The following is a 7,660-nucleotide window of genomic DNA, read 5'->3' as shown; positions in this document are numbered from 1 at the left end:
ACTATGCTCATCGCTTTCTCAGAACAAATTTTGTTACGAAATCAATAACCAGTGACCTACAGCAAAGTAGCAACTCTGTATGTGCATATATTTTGTGACTGTGATGACTGTTTCACATCTTACATCTACTGGGCTAACACGTGCAGACAACCGAAAAGTATATGCTATACGTCACGTGTGAATATCAATGTCAACAGCCTGGACGGTAGAAATGTTCAGTATTTTATGAATGAGGTGAACAGATTGCGTCCTTATGCTGCTTTCTTTGAGACTGGAAGGGGGATGACGTGAACGAGCTGGTTATGAAACTTTCCTTTAGAAATTCAAAAAGAGGTCTATGTGAGGGGCTCCATACAAATCAGAATTTAAAAAAAAGTTACTTGGAGGTTGAAATTGTTTCATAAACCACTTGCAAGAGATTCGAAGTGATTACGTCTTGCCTTTGCCTTCCCTTTTCAAATATATCTGTTTGTTTGTTTTTATTGCGTGATAGCGCAGCGAAACAATTGTGGCTATGAGCGGCAAATATATCTGGTATACCAAATATATCTTTGACGGAAATCAATTCTACCACTAACATACAATGTGTGTTATTACTTCACAACCCAGATCCAAAAATATTTGCAATTACGCATAGCGTTTTAAACAATTTCCACTGGCAAACAACTTCGCAACGTGGTTTTCAGGGTGGTTTCAAGAAGAAATTGTTTCCTGAAGCTCTTGAGACAGCAAACATTTTTCATTTGGAAAAGCGAAAACAAAGCTGTACTTCAGGCGCTGTCGTTCATTGGCAATCACAAAACATAATCTGTGCACTAACGATGGAGCGTTCTATGCAATATACGCAGGGCGACGCCTACAAATATAGTTTGTAGCCATTTCGCCGCACAATGTAGTCGTAGAATTACGCTGCGTACCTTCTTCTAAATCATACAATGTAGTCTCAGCTACCCAGCGGGCATCACGATATTTAACGAACATGACGACAGACACAACTGAATACAACACCACAGGATCGTACTTTCGCAGCGATTAGAAATATCGTGAACACACCCGGCACACTCGTTTAGGAGAGATGGCAGCTATAACTCACGGATTCGGAGGAATAGCACGCTCTGTGCACATTGTTTGCAGGTAAGTTTTCCTTCGATACAAATATAGGTGGCAGATTTTGCGATGTTCGCAACCCCTGTCCCACGAAATGGCGGTCCCCGTTGTTTATCGCGTCGAATAGGCTGAAATGCATGGGAAGATGGAGACTTTGACCCATGTGGTACATAACCAACGATTTTCTACAACATTCCAATATCGCTTCATGATAACCTTTCGATGTCAGCGTACCCCCAACACTATCCTTATACATGTGAACTTCATCATGTGAACCGTATGTTACGAAGCGGTAACCGGAATTTAACTTTTCGGTTCTGGTTACGGTTCCCCAAAAGATTTCGGTTCCAAGCGCTTTTGGTTCGGTTCCAGTCCCCGGTAGTGTGGGCCACCTACTTTTTTTCCCGTAACTTACACCCACGGGATTAGAAAATCTCATCTGTAGTATCTCCCTTACGTCTTATCGGCCAACCAGCCCTCTGCACGCGAGTTGAGATCCACTACAATTCCAACTAATTGGAGAGAAAACCCTTAGCGCTGGGATAAAGACAATAAGGACGGACACAATTGTACTAGAACCGACAAAATTTGAGACACTCCATACAATAGGCTCAAAGCAACGTGTCAATAAGAATTAAAATTTATTGGAATGTTGCAGATATATTTATGCACAGATGTGTACATCAAATCATCCGAGACGTGGGCAAAATTGCCATAGGTCTTGCAACGTTCAAGGTCACTCAGCGGCTGTTACTTCGGTAACGTGGAAGCGGTGTAGTTGTGAGAGTAGATGCCGTTGTCGGTTGTTTCCGGGTAGATCATAGCAAGCAGCGCCCCTGCAAACGAAGAGTGAACGGTTACGGACGAAAGTCTTAGAAGTAACATACACCACAGAATAAATAGGAAATATGCAAGCTTCAGCACTGGCAATACTGTATGACACCATATCATCTCAACGCATCTGAACGACTTAGTCGTAATGAGTAACAAGCTAAAAAATCTAGCGAACCGGTAAGGAAATGTTAAGGAAATAGCCTCAGAACGATGGGCACCGATACTTCAACCCTGCTGTTCTTCTAGTAATTCAGGATATTTTATGCGCCAGGTGAAGGAGAATAAAGTTCGTATCAACGTAGCCAAATGACGCAAAAGGTCTTGCCAGAAAAGCTCGCCCACGTATGGTAGATACTGTAGCTCAGCTTGTACCTTCCTCTCTGGCTTATTGCGAAGATTTAAACGAAGCAGACGTAACAGCACTAAATTTTCCCTCTTGCATCTGTTCGTAAAATACCGTATAGGCACGATATGCTTAGAGGTAACCGACGTAGAGGTTGTAGAAATGTTGGACAACCTACCTGGGACACGCCATGTTCCACCGCAGGGCTTCGGGCAGCATTTTAGACCATCCAGTTCGCATTGTTCTGCTGTACACTCTTCAAAGGCACAGTCGCTCACCTGTCCATCATTGCTGGGACAAATGGCATACGGTGCAGCAAACTGGCAACCGCAGAACAGGATGACAAATGTATCAGAGACCATTGTTAGATGCAGTATGGGCGAGTGCAAGAAGGGTTGTAGCGATTTAGCCAGGTAACGAAGGCGGGGAAAAAAAACAAATCTGACCCGGCAACACTGTCATTTCCGTGACTCAAGCGATCCCTGGGTGTTGGTAGCACAGGTACGGTCGTAAACAAAAAATATTTACGACGTGCGCGTGGGTCTCGTATATAGTAATAGTTTATTCATAATTTAAGTATAGGAAAAGCTATCTGTTGCCTCACTAGTACACATATACGAAATCATCTACCACCTGAGTACGTTTCCGTATCCTGCTCCACTTCGCATGTGTAGCAGTAGGCTCGTTTGTCCGTGTATTCTTGTATCCGTGCCGTGTGCCCGTGTATTGTTGTAATGCGGAGTTCGTACACTCTTTGGATTAAACAGGAAACGACGTTCACATCTCGAAGCTGTAGACTAAGATTAACACGTGTGAACAGATGCGTGCTATGCATTCCGTGTAGCTGCACCCGTGAAACAAAGGTTTCGTCATGGCAAGACCGGCCATTATAGCGTGAGTGTTAGCGAATCAGCTGTGCACCAACGATGCCATGTTTTTTGCAACGGACCCATGATGACCACTCATTGAAGAAATACAAACGGCTAATCACTACGTGTACGTTTAGGTCTAGGTGAGGGATGAACCTTAAGTGAAACTTCCCGTTTATTTGTGGTTACCACATACCCTTCGTCAAATCCTGTGATATCTCTATGCATTTCGAACTGATATGTGTCATTAAACCTGATATGATTTATTTTTCTCTGTTCTCGTCTGGTATGGCTGCCCTGGGTGATTAGTATGGTTCGGTCAGGAAAAGAGGAAGGGAATGCAACGCAAACGCGCCATGGCTAATTATGCACTGCTTATTATTCATGCTGCTGACGTCATACCTGACGTCATTTATTTACAAAAGTAGTAGTCCGCGCAACGGATGGATGGCGCTGACAGTCTCTAGCATGGCGTCATCTGAAGACGCAGGGCCCTATGGGAGTTTCGCTACCTGTCTATATATACGACGGGTGTTCAAGTCAAACCGGGACTTTTTATTTTTCGCAAAAGTAAAATGAACTTACAGCCGAGAAATTAGTTGTATTTTTCAACGTAATCTCCAGCTGCACTAATGCACTTGTCCCAGCGTTTCACGAGGGCTTGGATGCCAGCAGCCTAGAAATCCTTACCGGCGCGTAGCAGCCATGATCGGACCGCATTCTTGACCTCGTCGTCGCAGCAAGTGGCGGCCCCCAAGGAACGCCTTCTGTGGCCCGAAGAGATGGAAATCGCTGTGGGCGAGGTCAGGACTGTAAGGGCGATGTGGCAGCAACTCCCAGCCCAGTTCCTGTAAGGTGCGTGTCGTGAGATGCGCGGTATGCGGGCGTGCACTGTCCTGTAGGAGGAGGACTCCTTTGGTGATGAGGCCCGGCCGCTTTTGCTTCAGCGCCTTATGCACATCCCTGAGAACCTTGCAGTAATATGCACTATTGATGGTGGTACCAGTGGGCAGAAAATCAACATGAACAACGCCAGCCTTGTCCCAGAAAACCGTGGCCATGACCTTACCCGCAGACGGGGTGCTTCGGAACTTCTTGGGAGCCGGCGAGCCCGGATGCTTCCACTGTTTTGATGCGCGTCTAGACTCAGGAGTGAAATGGTGCACCCACGTTTCATCGCACGTGATGATCCGATCAAGGAACGGCTGTCATACAGTGTCGAAACGGTACCTTAGCTCTTGGGAGATTTCTGGCCTTCTCCGCCGGTCAAACACAGAGAGATGCCTCGGGCCCAACGGGCACTAACTTTGCAAAACTGGAGGTGTTCATGAATGATAGTGCTCAACGTTCCCACAAAAAGGTCCGTCTTTTGAGCGAGTTCGAGACATGTTATCCGTCGGTCCTTGGGGATCAGGCGCTGCACAAGTTGAATGTTCTCAGGAACTCTGACACTGGGCTCTGAGCCGCCCCGGTTGGGATCGTCCTGCACTGATGTACGGCCGTCTCGGAACCGTTTGCACCACTTAAACGCTTTGCTGCGGCTAAGTGTATCGTGGCCATACTGAGCCTGAAGTCTTCTGTGAATTTCAGATGACTTTACGCCTTCATTCACGAGAAACTACATGACAATTCAGGGTTCCCATCTTGGCCCGCTACTTTTTCTCATATACATTAATGATTTACCTGGGTGCGTCAGGTCTTCCATTCGGCTTTATGCCGACGACTGTGTAATCTTTCGAGACATAACTAACCCCTCTGACCTTCATATTCTGCAGTCAGACCTAGACTCCGTTCTTGACTGGTGCTCAGCTTGGTCCATGGAAATAAATATTAAGAAATGTAAATGTTTAAGAATCTCGCGCTCACGTAGTCAGCCACCCACGTTTTCATATAAAATTAACGATGTCCCTCTCGATCAAATATCTGAATATAAGTATCTCGGTGTTCATATCTCATCAGACCTCCCTTGGAAGTCCCATATCACGCATATTTGTAATTCAGCTAACTCTTCTCTTGGCTTCATCAGACGCTCATTCTACATGGCCCCGTCCAAGGTTAAGCTACAGCTATACAGGGTGTCCCACCAAAAAAGGGCCAGGGGCTAAAGAAAAAACGGAGTGCTCTACACAAATGGAACCAACTGTACGTGCATGGCAGTTGTGTGGTCTATCCAAAAATATTTTTTCATCGTCCCTTGTCAATTAATTAGCGTTAATTAATTTTCTAACTTTTTAATTATCGGTTTTAGCTCTCAGATGTCAACGAGGAAGTTGTAGTGCATGTCGAAAAACACGCAACTGAAGTCGTTCGAGGTTGTTATGTCTTGTGGTTTCGTTTTTTTTTTTTTTTTCGGGTTTAAAAACTGGTTTCAGGAGCCACGCGCACCACAGAGCGCTCCCCATAATTCGGCGCGCGCGCGCGACAATTGCAGTGCACTCTGATAGGTGTGCCGTGAAACAGGTGAAATATCTTCCTCTTGTGTGACGTGTCCCAAGGATGGTCTCCAAGCGCTAATCTCAAGGTTAATGTACGCCGGAGGGCGCTGGAATCGTCGCGCGCGGGTGCCGGATTGTGGGCAGCGATCTGCGGTCCGCACGGCATCTGAAACCTACTTTTAAACCCGGGAAAAAACGAAACCACAAGCCATAGCGGCCTCGAACCACTTCAGTTGTGTCTTTTTCGACATGTACTACAACTTCCTCATTGACATCTGAGAGCTAAAACCGATAATTAAAAAGTTAGAAAATTGATTGCCGCTAATTAATTGACAAGGGGCAATGAAAAAATATTTTTGGATAAACCACACAACTGCCAAGCACGTGCAGTTGGTTCCATTTGTGTAGAACACTCCGTGTTTTCTTTAGCCCCTGGCCCTTTTTCGGTGGGACACCCTGTATAGGTCTCTCGTGCGACCAAAATTAGAGTACGCATCATCGGTAAGGGATCCTGGAACAGATAACCTCATCAAAATGTTAGAGTCGATACAAAACCGAGCCAGCCGTTTTATACTCTCAAACTACCAACGTACATCAAGTGTCAGTATCATGAAAAGCATCTTGTCGCATCCTTGTTAGCATCTCGTCGCAAGAATGCTCGTTTGTCACTTTTCCATAAGGTATTCTATCATAACGATCCCATTCTCTCCTGATACATTTCATCTGCCACTTACACTTCGCACCGCATTGACGAGGAGGAGGAGTGTCGTTGGGAGGAACCCGAGAGGTCTGTCTGCCTGATTAGGCGGCATGTTTCTCGGGAAAGAGAGGAGGAGAGGAAAGGGTGAAGTGGAAGACCGAGCGGAATCCGCTCGGGGGGAGGATAGCTGCGTCCATGGGCCGACTTCAGGGGAACTGTGCCGGCATACGCCTATTACACATCTGAGGGAAACCCAGGAAAAACCCCAGACGGCACAGCCGGCCCGCGGATTCGAACCGCGGACCTCCCAGTCTCCAAGCGCACGCGTTACCGCTGCGCCACCGGAGCTGGTCACACCGCATTGACCATTTCCGTAAAGTGCGCATTCCGCATGCATATACTAGTGCTTTCTCTAACTCCTTCTTTGTTCGCACCGCGTTGGGACTCGCCCACCTTCAGGGACACCTTATCTGATTTACTTTGATGACTAACTTTTTTGTGCTATTTTTTGTGTCACTATCTCTACAGAGACTGAGACTTGCTCTATGTTGTCCTTTTTTATTGTTTTTTTTTTTTTTTCAGTGTTGTACTGCCCCTCCCCTCTTCAATGCCTCATGGCCCTGAGGGTATGGAAATAAATAAATAAATAAATAAAATTCGCTGTTCGATGTGCGCGCCCACCTCGTTGTCGGCCATCTTGTCCAGCACGTGTCTTCTGTTTTGCACAAACTTTGAACCACCACGTGGTCAACGCGGAGGCCTGTCGTGTGTGAAAATGACAAAAAAGATGTAGCGCGAGCCATTTGTACACTCAGGAGACAGAAAGTCCCGGTTTGACTTGAACACCCCTCGTACCTTGGCGATATGCTTTGGAAGGTTTTCCCTTAAATACGGTTGAATGGAGAAGGTTAAATCTTATCTGTCTTGTTGATTCACACCCCTACCGTGGAAAGAAGCATGCAGATACACATGTATCCCCCACATGCGTGATCGCACCAGCGATACAAAAGCAGGACGGCGACTTAAAGATAGGGAAACCTGATACGGTACCGGAAAAAGTGGTTAAACTGGACAAAAAAAGCCTATATATACGGAACACGATGATGACATGGGAAACAAGAACAACAGATAAATCATGAATATCTGTCGTGTCATCTTCGTGACCCGTGTCTCTCGGTTTTTCGTTATAGTTTTGCACCAGCTAGCTAGTCTGCGCCCTCTCTCTTCTGTGGAAGAAGTCAGCACTGTATCGAGCCGTAGTGTTCAGAATCGCCGCTCACAACAATTTTCTGAAACACCCTTGTCTTGTCTGCGGGAAGGGGGGCGGGATTGGGAAAGGCTCACACGCCTAGTTCCATCAGGAGAAACCTTG

At 46.2% G+C, this 7,660-nt stretch overlaps 1 long non-coding RNA gene across 1 annotated transcript; it reads right to left on the bottom strand.

The window, feature by feature from the left end:
• Positions 1-1,887: 1,887 nt before the first annotated feature.
• LOC135395479 (uncharacterized) lies at positions 1,888-7,291 on the bottom strand. Its single transcript, XR_010423111.1, has 3 exons — positions 7,233-7,291; positions 2,463-2,604; positions 1,888-1,943 (listed from the first exon to the last, which is right to left on the bottom strand). It is a non-coding gene; the product is annotated as an uncharacterized LOC135395479 (long non-coding RNA).
• Positions 7,292-7,660: the final 369 nt, after the last annotated feature.

This window comes from Ornithodoros turicata, chromosome 5, assembly GCF_037126465.1.
Source record: "Ornithodoros turicata isolate Travis chromosome 5, ASM3712646v1, whole genome shotgun sequence".
NCBI lineage: Eukaryota > Metazoa > Arthropoda > Arachnida > Ixodida > Argasidae > Ornithodoros > Ornithodoros turicata.
Note: the sequence above shows the minus strand (reverse complement) of the source record. Positions and strands in the feature narration are given on the sequence as shown.